Here is an 8,949-nt window from a genome sequence, read left to right on the forward strand (position 1 = left end):
AGAGTAGAGGGGGAGAAGCATCATAAGATCCAACCATAATAGGAAAGCTCGCGATACATCAAGATTGTGCCAAATCAAGAACATGAGAGAGAGAGAGAGAGAGAGAGAGATCAAACACATAGCTACTGGTACATACCCTCAGCCCCGAGGGTGAACTACTCCCTCCTTGTCATGGAGAGCGTCAGAATGATGAAGATGGCCACCAGTGAGGGATCCCCCCTCCGGCAAGGTGCCGGAACAGGGTCCCGATTGGCTTTTGGTGGCTACAGAGGCTTGATGAGGCAAAACTCCCGATCTATTGTGCTCCCTGATGTTTTTAGGGTATATGGACATATATAGGCAAAAGAAGTCAGTCAGGGGAGCCATGAGGGGCCCACAAGGGTGGGGGGCGTGCCCAGGGGGGTAGGGCGCGCCTCCCTGCCTTGTGGCTTCCTTGTTGCATCCCTGATGTATAGTCCAATCCCCTGGATTGCTTCCGTTACAAAAATAACTCTCTCGAAGGTTTCATTCTGTTTGGACTCCGTTTGATATTCCTTTTCTTCGAAACACTGAAATAGAAAAGAAAACAACAATTTGGGATGGGCCTCCGGTTAATAGGTTAGTCCCAAAAATAATATAAAAGTGCTTAGTAAAGCTCATAAACATCCAAAACAGATAATATAATAGCATGAATACTTCATAAATTATAGATACGTTGGAGACGTATCGTGCTCTACTACTCGCGAGGCGGTAAAGGGTAGCCAATATTTTCCATGCTAGATGTGTTATTATCACGATGAGTGTTTATTCACTTGTCATTGCACGAGAGTACGACAAAGGTACTAGGGATGCCCAGTCCCAAAATGAATAGATGAATTTACTTTATCTTGTCATATAATAAATTCCTTGGAAAGTGTTGGTATGGAGGGCACCCGTGGATATGGCTAGCCATGGAAAGTGAAAGTTATGGTGGAAAAAGGAATAAACTTTATTTTTTGTTTGGGAACCGCCTATGATGTATCTAGGATGGAAAGTGTTGGGATGCTCCAAGTCATTTTCGTTGGTAGGAAAAGTACGCCTCTCAAAAATAATTTTATCTCTCAATTTAAGCTTTGAGCTCTGGCACCTCTACACATCACTACTTCCCTCCGTGAAGGGCCTTTCTTTTACTATTTTGAACTTGAGTCTCCATCTTCTCTTATAAAGCACCAACTAAGGGGCACTATGACCATATTTGAGCATTGGGTGTAGCTAATATTCGAGTGTGTTTCATGAATGGATCAATGATTGAGCATGATGGGATAACTTGCTTTAGTGTTGATATTTTGAAAGACATGGTTGCTTGTTGATATGCTTGAGTATTAAAGTCTTCATGTCAAAAATAGACTATTGCTTTGAATCATATAAAAGTCTGTATGTCCATGCTATAAACAAAATAATGTGATGAACATGTTAGGCAACATTCCACATCAAAAATTATGTTTTTATCATTTACCTACCCGAGGACGAGCAGGAATTAAGCTTGGGAATGCTGATACGTCTCCAACATATGTATAATTTTTGATTGTTCCACGGTGTTATATTATCATTCTTGGATGTTTTACAATCATTTTATAGTCATTTTATATCATTTTTTGGTACTAACCTATTGACGTAGTGCCCAGTGCCAGTTGCTGTTTTCTGCATTTCTTTTTACATCGCAGGAAATCAATATCAAATGGAGTCCAAACACAACGCAACTCATGGAGGAATTGTTTTGGGCCAGAAGAAAGCCAATGGGCCAAGGAAGCACCTGAGGGGCTGCTCGAGGGGAGCAGCACCCACCAGGGCGCGCCAGGGGGGCCAGGTGTGCCTTGGGGGGTTGTGCCCACCTCAGGTGTCCGCCAAACCGCCTCTTTGCTCTATAAATACCACAATATTCTAGAAACCCTAGGGGAGGCAATGAAATATTGATCCAGCTGCCGCAGAGTCCAGAATCACCAGATCCAATCTAGACACCATCATGGAGGGGTTCACCACTTCCATTGGTGCCTCTCCTATGATGCGTGAGTAGTTCTTTGTAGACCTACGGGTCTGTAGTTAGTAGCTAGATGTCTTTCTCTCTCTCTCTCTCTCTTGATTATCAATACAATGGTCTCTTGGAGATCCATATGATGTAAGTCTTTTGGCGGTGTGTTTGTTGGGATCCGATGAACTTTGAGTTTATGATCAGATCTATGTTTTTATCCATGAAAGTTATTTGAGTCTTCTTTGATCTCTTACATGCATGATTTCTTAGAGCCTCGTATTTCCTCTCTGATATTTGGGTTCTGTTTGGCCAACTTGATCTATTTATCTTGCAATGGGAAGAGGTTCTTTGTAGTGGGTTCGATCTTACGGTGCTTGATCCCAGTGACAGAAGGGGAACTGACACGTATGTATCGTTGCTACTAAGGAAAACAAGATGAGATCTATATCTGCCGCAATAGATAAACGGATCTCGTCTACATCATGTCATCATTCTTATTGCATTATTCCGTTTTCTCATGAACTTAATACACTAGATGCATGCTGGATAGCGGTCGATGTGTGGAGTAATAGTAGTAGATGCAGGCAGGAGTCGGTCTACTAATCTTGGACGTGATGCCTATATAATGATCATTGCCTGGATATCTTCATGATTATTTGAAGTTCTATCAATTGCCCAACAGTAATTGTTTTCCCACCGTTTGCTATTTTTCTCGAGAGAAGCCACTAGTGAAACCTACGGCCCCCGGGTCTCTTTTCATCATATTTGCCTTTGCGATATATTTTCCTTTGCATTTATTTTCAGATCTATTAAACCAAAAATACAAAAATACCTTGCTGCAATTTATTTGTTTCGCGATCTATTTATCCTATCTACCACTTTTTACCTCATGTTATTTGCCTACTTGAGGCGCCGTACCCGGGGATTGACAACACCTTTAACACGTCGGGTTGCGAGTATTTGTTATTTGTGTGCAGGTGTTGTTTACGTGGTGTGAGGAGGTTCTCCTACTGGTTTGATAACCTTGGTCTCATCTTCGAGGGAAATACCTACCGTCGCTATAGTGCATCATCCCTTCCTCTTTGGGGAAATATCGACGTAGTTCTAGCAAACATCAGTGGTCAATACCACGTCTTCACTACAAGCCTTTGCAAACGGGACCAGAAGGTTCATAAGCGGGCCGTTATGCAGTAGAGTTGGTTGTTCCGCAGTATTTGAGATGGTCTGAGCACACGATAACGTGGAGCAGGGCGGATCACCCGCCTCGGGTTGATAACCCGGGTCACCTAGCCCTTGTAGTGGCCCCCCAAGTGGGTGGTTATAAATTCACCAAGGTGCTTATGAACGGTGGTAGCAACATCAAGATACTGTACTATGGTACTTTTCGCCAGATGAACAAGGATCTCAAGCCGCCCTGCATGGTATTCCATGGTGTGGTGCCTGGAAAACTGGCTTATCCTGTTGGAAAAATATCACTAGAAGTGGCTTATGGTGATGAGTACAATTATAGAGTAGAGACGTTGTGGTTTGAGGTGGTCAAAATCAAAAGTCCATATCATGCCTTGTTTGGACGGCCGGCTTATGCTCGGTTTACGACCGCCCTTGTTATATTTACCTGTAGCTTAAGATGCCAGGGCCAAAGGGGACAATTATGGTACATGGTGATCAAAAAGTCGCCCTGGAGTGCGAGGAAGGTGATGCTGCTTATGCAGAGGCGGCTTGTGCCACTATAGAGCTCAAGTTCTATAAGGACAATGTTGACCCGGCTGATATGACCCCTCTGAAGAAACCCACCAAAGAGTCTGACCCGCCCCTCAAATTTAAGTCAGCAAAGGATACACAACAAGTTGATTGTCCCTGGCAACTCTTCTCAGCAGTTCACCATCGGGACAGGGATGGATCCTAAATAGGAAAGCGCTGTAATCAAGTTCATCCATGAGAATCGTGACATTTTTGCATGGAAGCCTTCTGACATGCCAGGTGTACCGAGAGAATTCGCTGAGCATCGACTTAATATTGGTCCTAAGATAAAGCCCGTTTGCCAATTCCTTCGTCGTTTTCATGAAGAGAGGCTTAAGGCTATTGGGGAAGAAGTGGCCCGGCTCCTAGCTGCCGGGTTCATAGTTGAGGTTTTCCATCCTTAGTGGCTAGCTAACCCGGTGCTTGTACTTAAGAAAAACGACACTTGGCGTATGTGTGTTGATTACACAGATCTTAACAAGGCATGTCTAGCTGACCCATTTGCTCTCCCTCGCATTGACCAAATCATTGATGCCACGGTGGGTTGTGAGAGTTTGTGCTTTCTGGACGCTTATTCTGGTTATCATCAGATTAAGATGGCAGTGGAAGATCGGGAAAGGACAACTTTTATCACCCCCTTTGGAGCTTTTTGTTATGTGTCGATGCCTTTTGGGCTCAAGAGTGCCCAGGCGACTTATCGGCGTTGTGTTTAGAATTGTTTTCACAAGCAGATTGGTCGAAATGTTCATGCTTATGTGGATGATATTGTGGTTAAGTCAAGGAAGAAGGAAACCTTGCTTTATGACCTCAAGGTGACCTTTGATAATCTCAAGGTGTACAAGATGATGCTTAGCCCGACCAAGTGTGTTTTTGGAGTGCCAGCAGGAAAGTTGTTAGGTTTCCTGGTCTCAGAGCGGGGCATTGAGGCTAACCCAGAGAAGATTGAGGCAATTACTTCTCTCTCTAAACCGGCATGCATTAATGATGTTCAATGTTTGGCGGGTTGTATTGCAGCTTTGAGCCGGTTTATAAGCCGCCTTGGAGAGAAGGCGATTCCCCTTTATCAGATGATGAAGAAGACTGATCACTTTGTCTGGAGGGATGTGGCTAACAAGGCATTTGAGGCGCTCAAGTAGTAGTTGGCTGAGCCGCCCGTCTTGGCTGCTCCCATAGACAAAGATCCTTTGCTTCTGTACGTGGCGGCTAATAATTAATAAAGCAGTCAGTGTGGCAGTTGTTGTGGAATGTAAGGAAGCGGGTAAAGAGTATCTAGACCAGTGGCTGGTTTATTATGTCAGTGAAGTACTCACGGAGTCCAAGCAAAGATACCCACATTGGCAGAAGCTAGTGTTTGGGGTGTTCATGGCCAGTCACAAGCTTAAACATTATTTCCCTGGACATCCAATCACAATGGTCAGTTCTGCTCCACTTGGCGACATAATTCAAAACAGAGAGGCTACCGGACGGGTTGCTAAGTGGGCAATTGAACTCGAGCCACATCATCTGAAGTATGTGCCTCGCACAGCCATCAAATCTCAAGCTTTGGTGGATTTTATAAATGACTGGACAAAGTTACAAGCACCTGAGGAGAAGCCTGATAATACATATTGGACTATTCACTTTGATGGGTCCAGGCAGTTGGAAGGCTTAGGAGATGGAGTTATTTTGGAATCTCCACGAGGTGATGAGTTTTGTTATGTCTTGAGGCTTATGTTTCCCTGTACTAATAATGCAATTGAGTATGAGTCCTTGTTACATGGGCTCTGCATGGACAAAGAGATGAACTTGAGCTGGGTTAGGTGCCTGGGCGACTCAGATCTGGTTGCAGAGCAGGTTTCAGGGAAGTGGGATTCTAAAGACCCGCTTATGGTGGCTTATCATCAGGAAGTCGACAATATTGATGGTCATTTCAAGGGTTACCAGGTGGATCACATAGATCAGAGGAAAAACGAGGCGGCTAAAGCATTGTCTCGACTCAAGTATCAGCATAAGCCGATTTCACCCAATACGTTCCTTGATGTGTTGCACAACCCTTCTGTTAAGTTGCCTTCGGAGGAAGATCTTGCTATTCCTGATCCGGAGGAGCAGTTGGTGGCAGCTCTACATGATATTCCCGACTGACTTATCTGGCTTATCTCACTCGGCGCGAGTTACCTCAGGATGAAAATTTGGCTCGACAGCTTAGAAGGCGGTCTAGGTCCATGACTATAGTAAATGGCAAGTTACACAGATGCAGTGTGACTGACGTGTTCCAACGTTGTGTCTCCCTTGAAGAAGGCCGTGAGATCTTACATGAAATTCATGCAGGTGATTGTGGTCATCATGCCAGGTCACGATCTCTAGTGGCTAAGGCATTTAGACGTGGTTTTTTCTTGCTGACGGCTCATGCTGATGCTGAGGATATTATGCGCAAGTGCGACGGGTGTTAGAAATTTGGAAGACAGGCTCACATGCTAGCTCAGGAACTACGGATGATCCCAATAACTTGGTCGTTTGCGGTCTGGGGGCTTGATATGGTTGGGCCTTTTAAGCGGTACAAGGATAATAAGACTCACCTGCTGGTGGCGGTTGATAAGTTTACAAAGTGGGTGGAAGCTGAGCCTGTAAACAATTGTGAGGCGGCAACTGCAGTTCACACTACAAAAAAATACACTTACGTGATGATACGTGTTTGTCACGGTAGGTCATGTTTTCTGTCATGCATGTACATCCATGAAGGTTTTATGACAGAATCAAGATAGTCATACCTATGTTGTCGTAGAATTGTTCCATGACAATACCAAAATTATCATCACGGAAGTGTCCACTTCCATGATGATAAATGGCGCGTCATGGAAGCGCTTTCGTCAAGGGTAACCGACACATGGCATCCACTGTAACGGGTCGCTGTTAAGCTATCGGGTTCTGGTTTCGATCCGATAACCCGTTAACAACCCGGACCAATGGGGATTTTCCACATGTAAAATTCTCATTCACCGGCGAATCCACGTGTCGGCTTAGCGTTGGGACAGTTGTCATCCAGCGAATGGACATGACGCGCCTATGATACGTCGACACGTGGCTCGGCCCAACAGTGGCCCATTCAGGTCAAAAGGCTGGCCCGTTTGACCTGGTCAAAAGGTAAAGGTCAACCCACTTAAAGCCTGTTAGCGGCCTATTCGCATATAGCCCATTTACAACCCGCTAACTCACGACCCATTATGACCTATCCGAATTAGGCCCAGTAGCATCATCTGGGCCGTCCAATATGATTCCAGCCCATTCTAACTTCCGGCCCAAGTATGGCCCATGACATCTTTCGGCCCATATGAGGCCATTTGTAACTCTTGGCCCATTAACGACCCGTGGTGAAACTATCCCGTAATGAACAGTGTATCGCTTTATACCCATTAACACCCATTATTCCATTGGGCTGTTTCCAGCCCGTGTTATATTTCGGCCTTTTGAGAGCCCATTTATTCTTGGGCTGCTTTGCAGCATTCGATTACTTACGGTCTGTTACTGGCATGTTCCAGTTGTGGGCCAAATTTAGCCTGTGGTTAAAGTCGGCCCGTTTGTGGCCCGTTAATCCATTGGGCCATTTTCATAGCGTCATCAAATACGGCCCATTAACGACCCATTATGCATGTTGATAGAAACAAGCCTGTTATACTCATCGGCCTATTAACGGCCCGTTATGATCGGCCCATGAACGGATGATTCCCACTCTAGCCTGTTTATGGCCCATAATGTGGTCCGTTATTGGTACATGTTTGGCCAATCAATCATACAGCTCGCAGAAGGCCCATTGATTCTACGGCCCGTAGAAGGCCCATTGTTTCTACGGCCTGTAGAAGGCCCATTGTTTCTACGGCCCGTAGGAGGCCCATGGTCACTACAGTAGTTACGTAGCCCATGGTAATTGTGGCCTATTTTTAAAAAATAGGTTATTGCGGCCACTAGCAAACCGCGGAAAAAGAACCAGACTGACTACAAGCAAACAAATAAACAAGACAATAAGGAAATAAATAAGCAAGCAACTTGCGCTGCTATTACACATATTACATCCGCTAGGCATCAAAGTTCGCCACTAGTGCAAATATGGGAAACAAAGCGACATATTGCATACACTGGTTGTCAAAGTAGGCGACCACTGCAAATAAACACCGCAACAAAACAAGTCCAGCACTGAAACCACTTCACAAGAGCTCAAGAAACAATGTCCTGGGTATCCACCATGTTGGTAAGATGCTTAGCAAGCTTATTAGCTTTCCCTTGTTTGGCGCCTAAATCCTCCAACGCTTGCTGTTACACCAGAAAGTATGCATCTGAATTCTGCAGGGACTTCCTCAGTCCTTCGGCTTCATGTCGCAACACATCTGATCGATGTCTTTCAACTTGAAGTTGAGACTCAAGAAGTCGAACTGATTCAGGTAGTGAGTTCGAAGAGCTGGTGCCAACAGCAGTGGCCAGTAGCTCGAACACTACATCAAGACATAACTTTGGGGTTGTCTCACTATCTTCAAGATAGTTTTTATCAGCTTTCTTGGCGACCAACATGGATGTCTCACTATCTTGAACCTTATCTGCATTACTTCCTTTACCATTGCATAACAGGTACTCTTCTCCAATATTTTGTCCGCATTCTAAAAGAGAAACAAACAAACACGTCACAAGTTTACCATATTGGATATGAAACTCATTTTGGTAAATCTGTTCGGTAGTAAGGTGGACAGGATAACAGCATGAAACGAACATATATCTATGTAGTATGGTCTATATCATTCTAGTTTATGTTGCCAAATCAAGATAGAGACAATTCAAATCATATCTGTTTAAGACAAAGCAACATAGACATAATATAAGTGTGGGAAACTACACAACACTAACAACACTTGTAATGTGCATGGCATGGGAACATAACTGTTTATTCAATTGAAACTGAAATCAACATAGAGCAAGTTATGGCAGAAAACATGTTAAAGAAATAGGTTTAAAACATACCTGTTGCGCCATTGGAGTTTCAGTTGCATCCTTGAAATTTGAAATTAGTTGGTATGAGTAAATACAGTGATGCAAGAACAAAGGAGTATGAACCATAGCTACGGAACCCGACCTAAGAACAATTCTTCTTCTACTTTAAGCGTTGACTTGGGGTTCGGAGTGGTCGTCCTCGTGCTTTGGAAACTGCAGTTGCCTTACTAACTGCTCGTGTTTGGGTGCTGTGTGGTGGAGACGCTGTT

The sequence above is a fragment of the Triticum aestivum genome, chromosome 2B (assembly GCF_018294505.1).
Source record: "Triticum aestivum cultivar Chinese Spring chromosome 2B, IWGSC CS RefSeq v2.1, whole genome shotgun sequence".
In the NCBI taxonomy this organism is placed as follows: Eukaryota; Viridiplantae; Streptophyta; class Magnoliopsida; order Poales; family Poaceae; genus Triticum; species Triticum aestivum.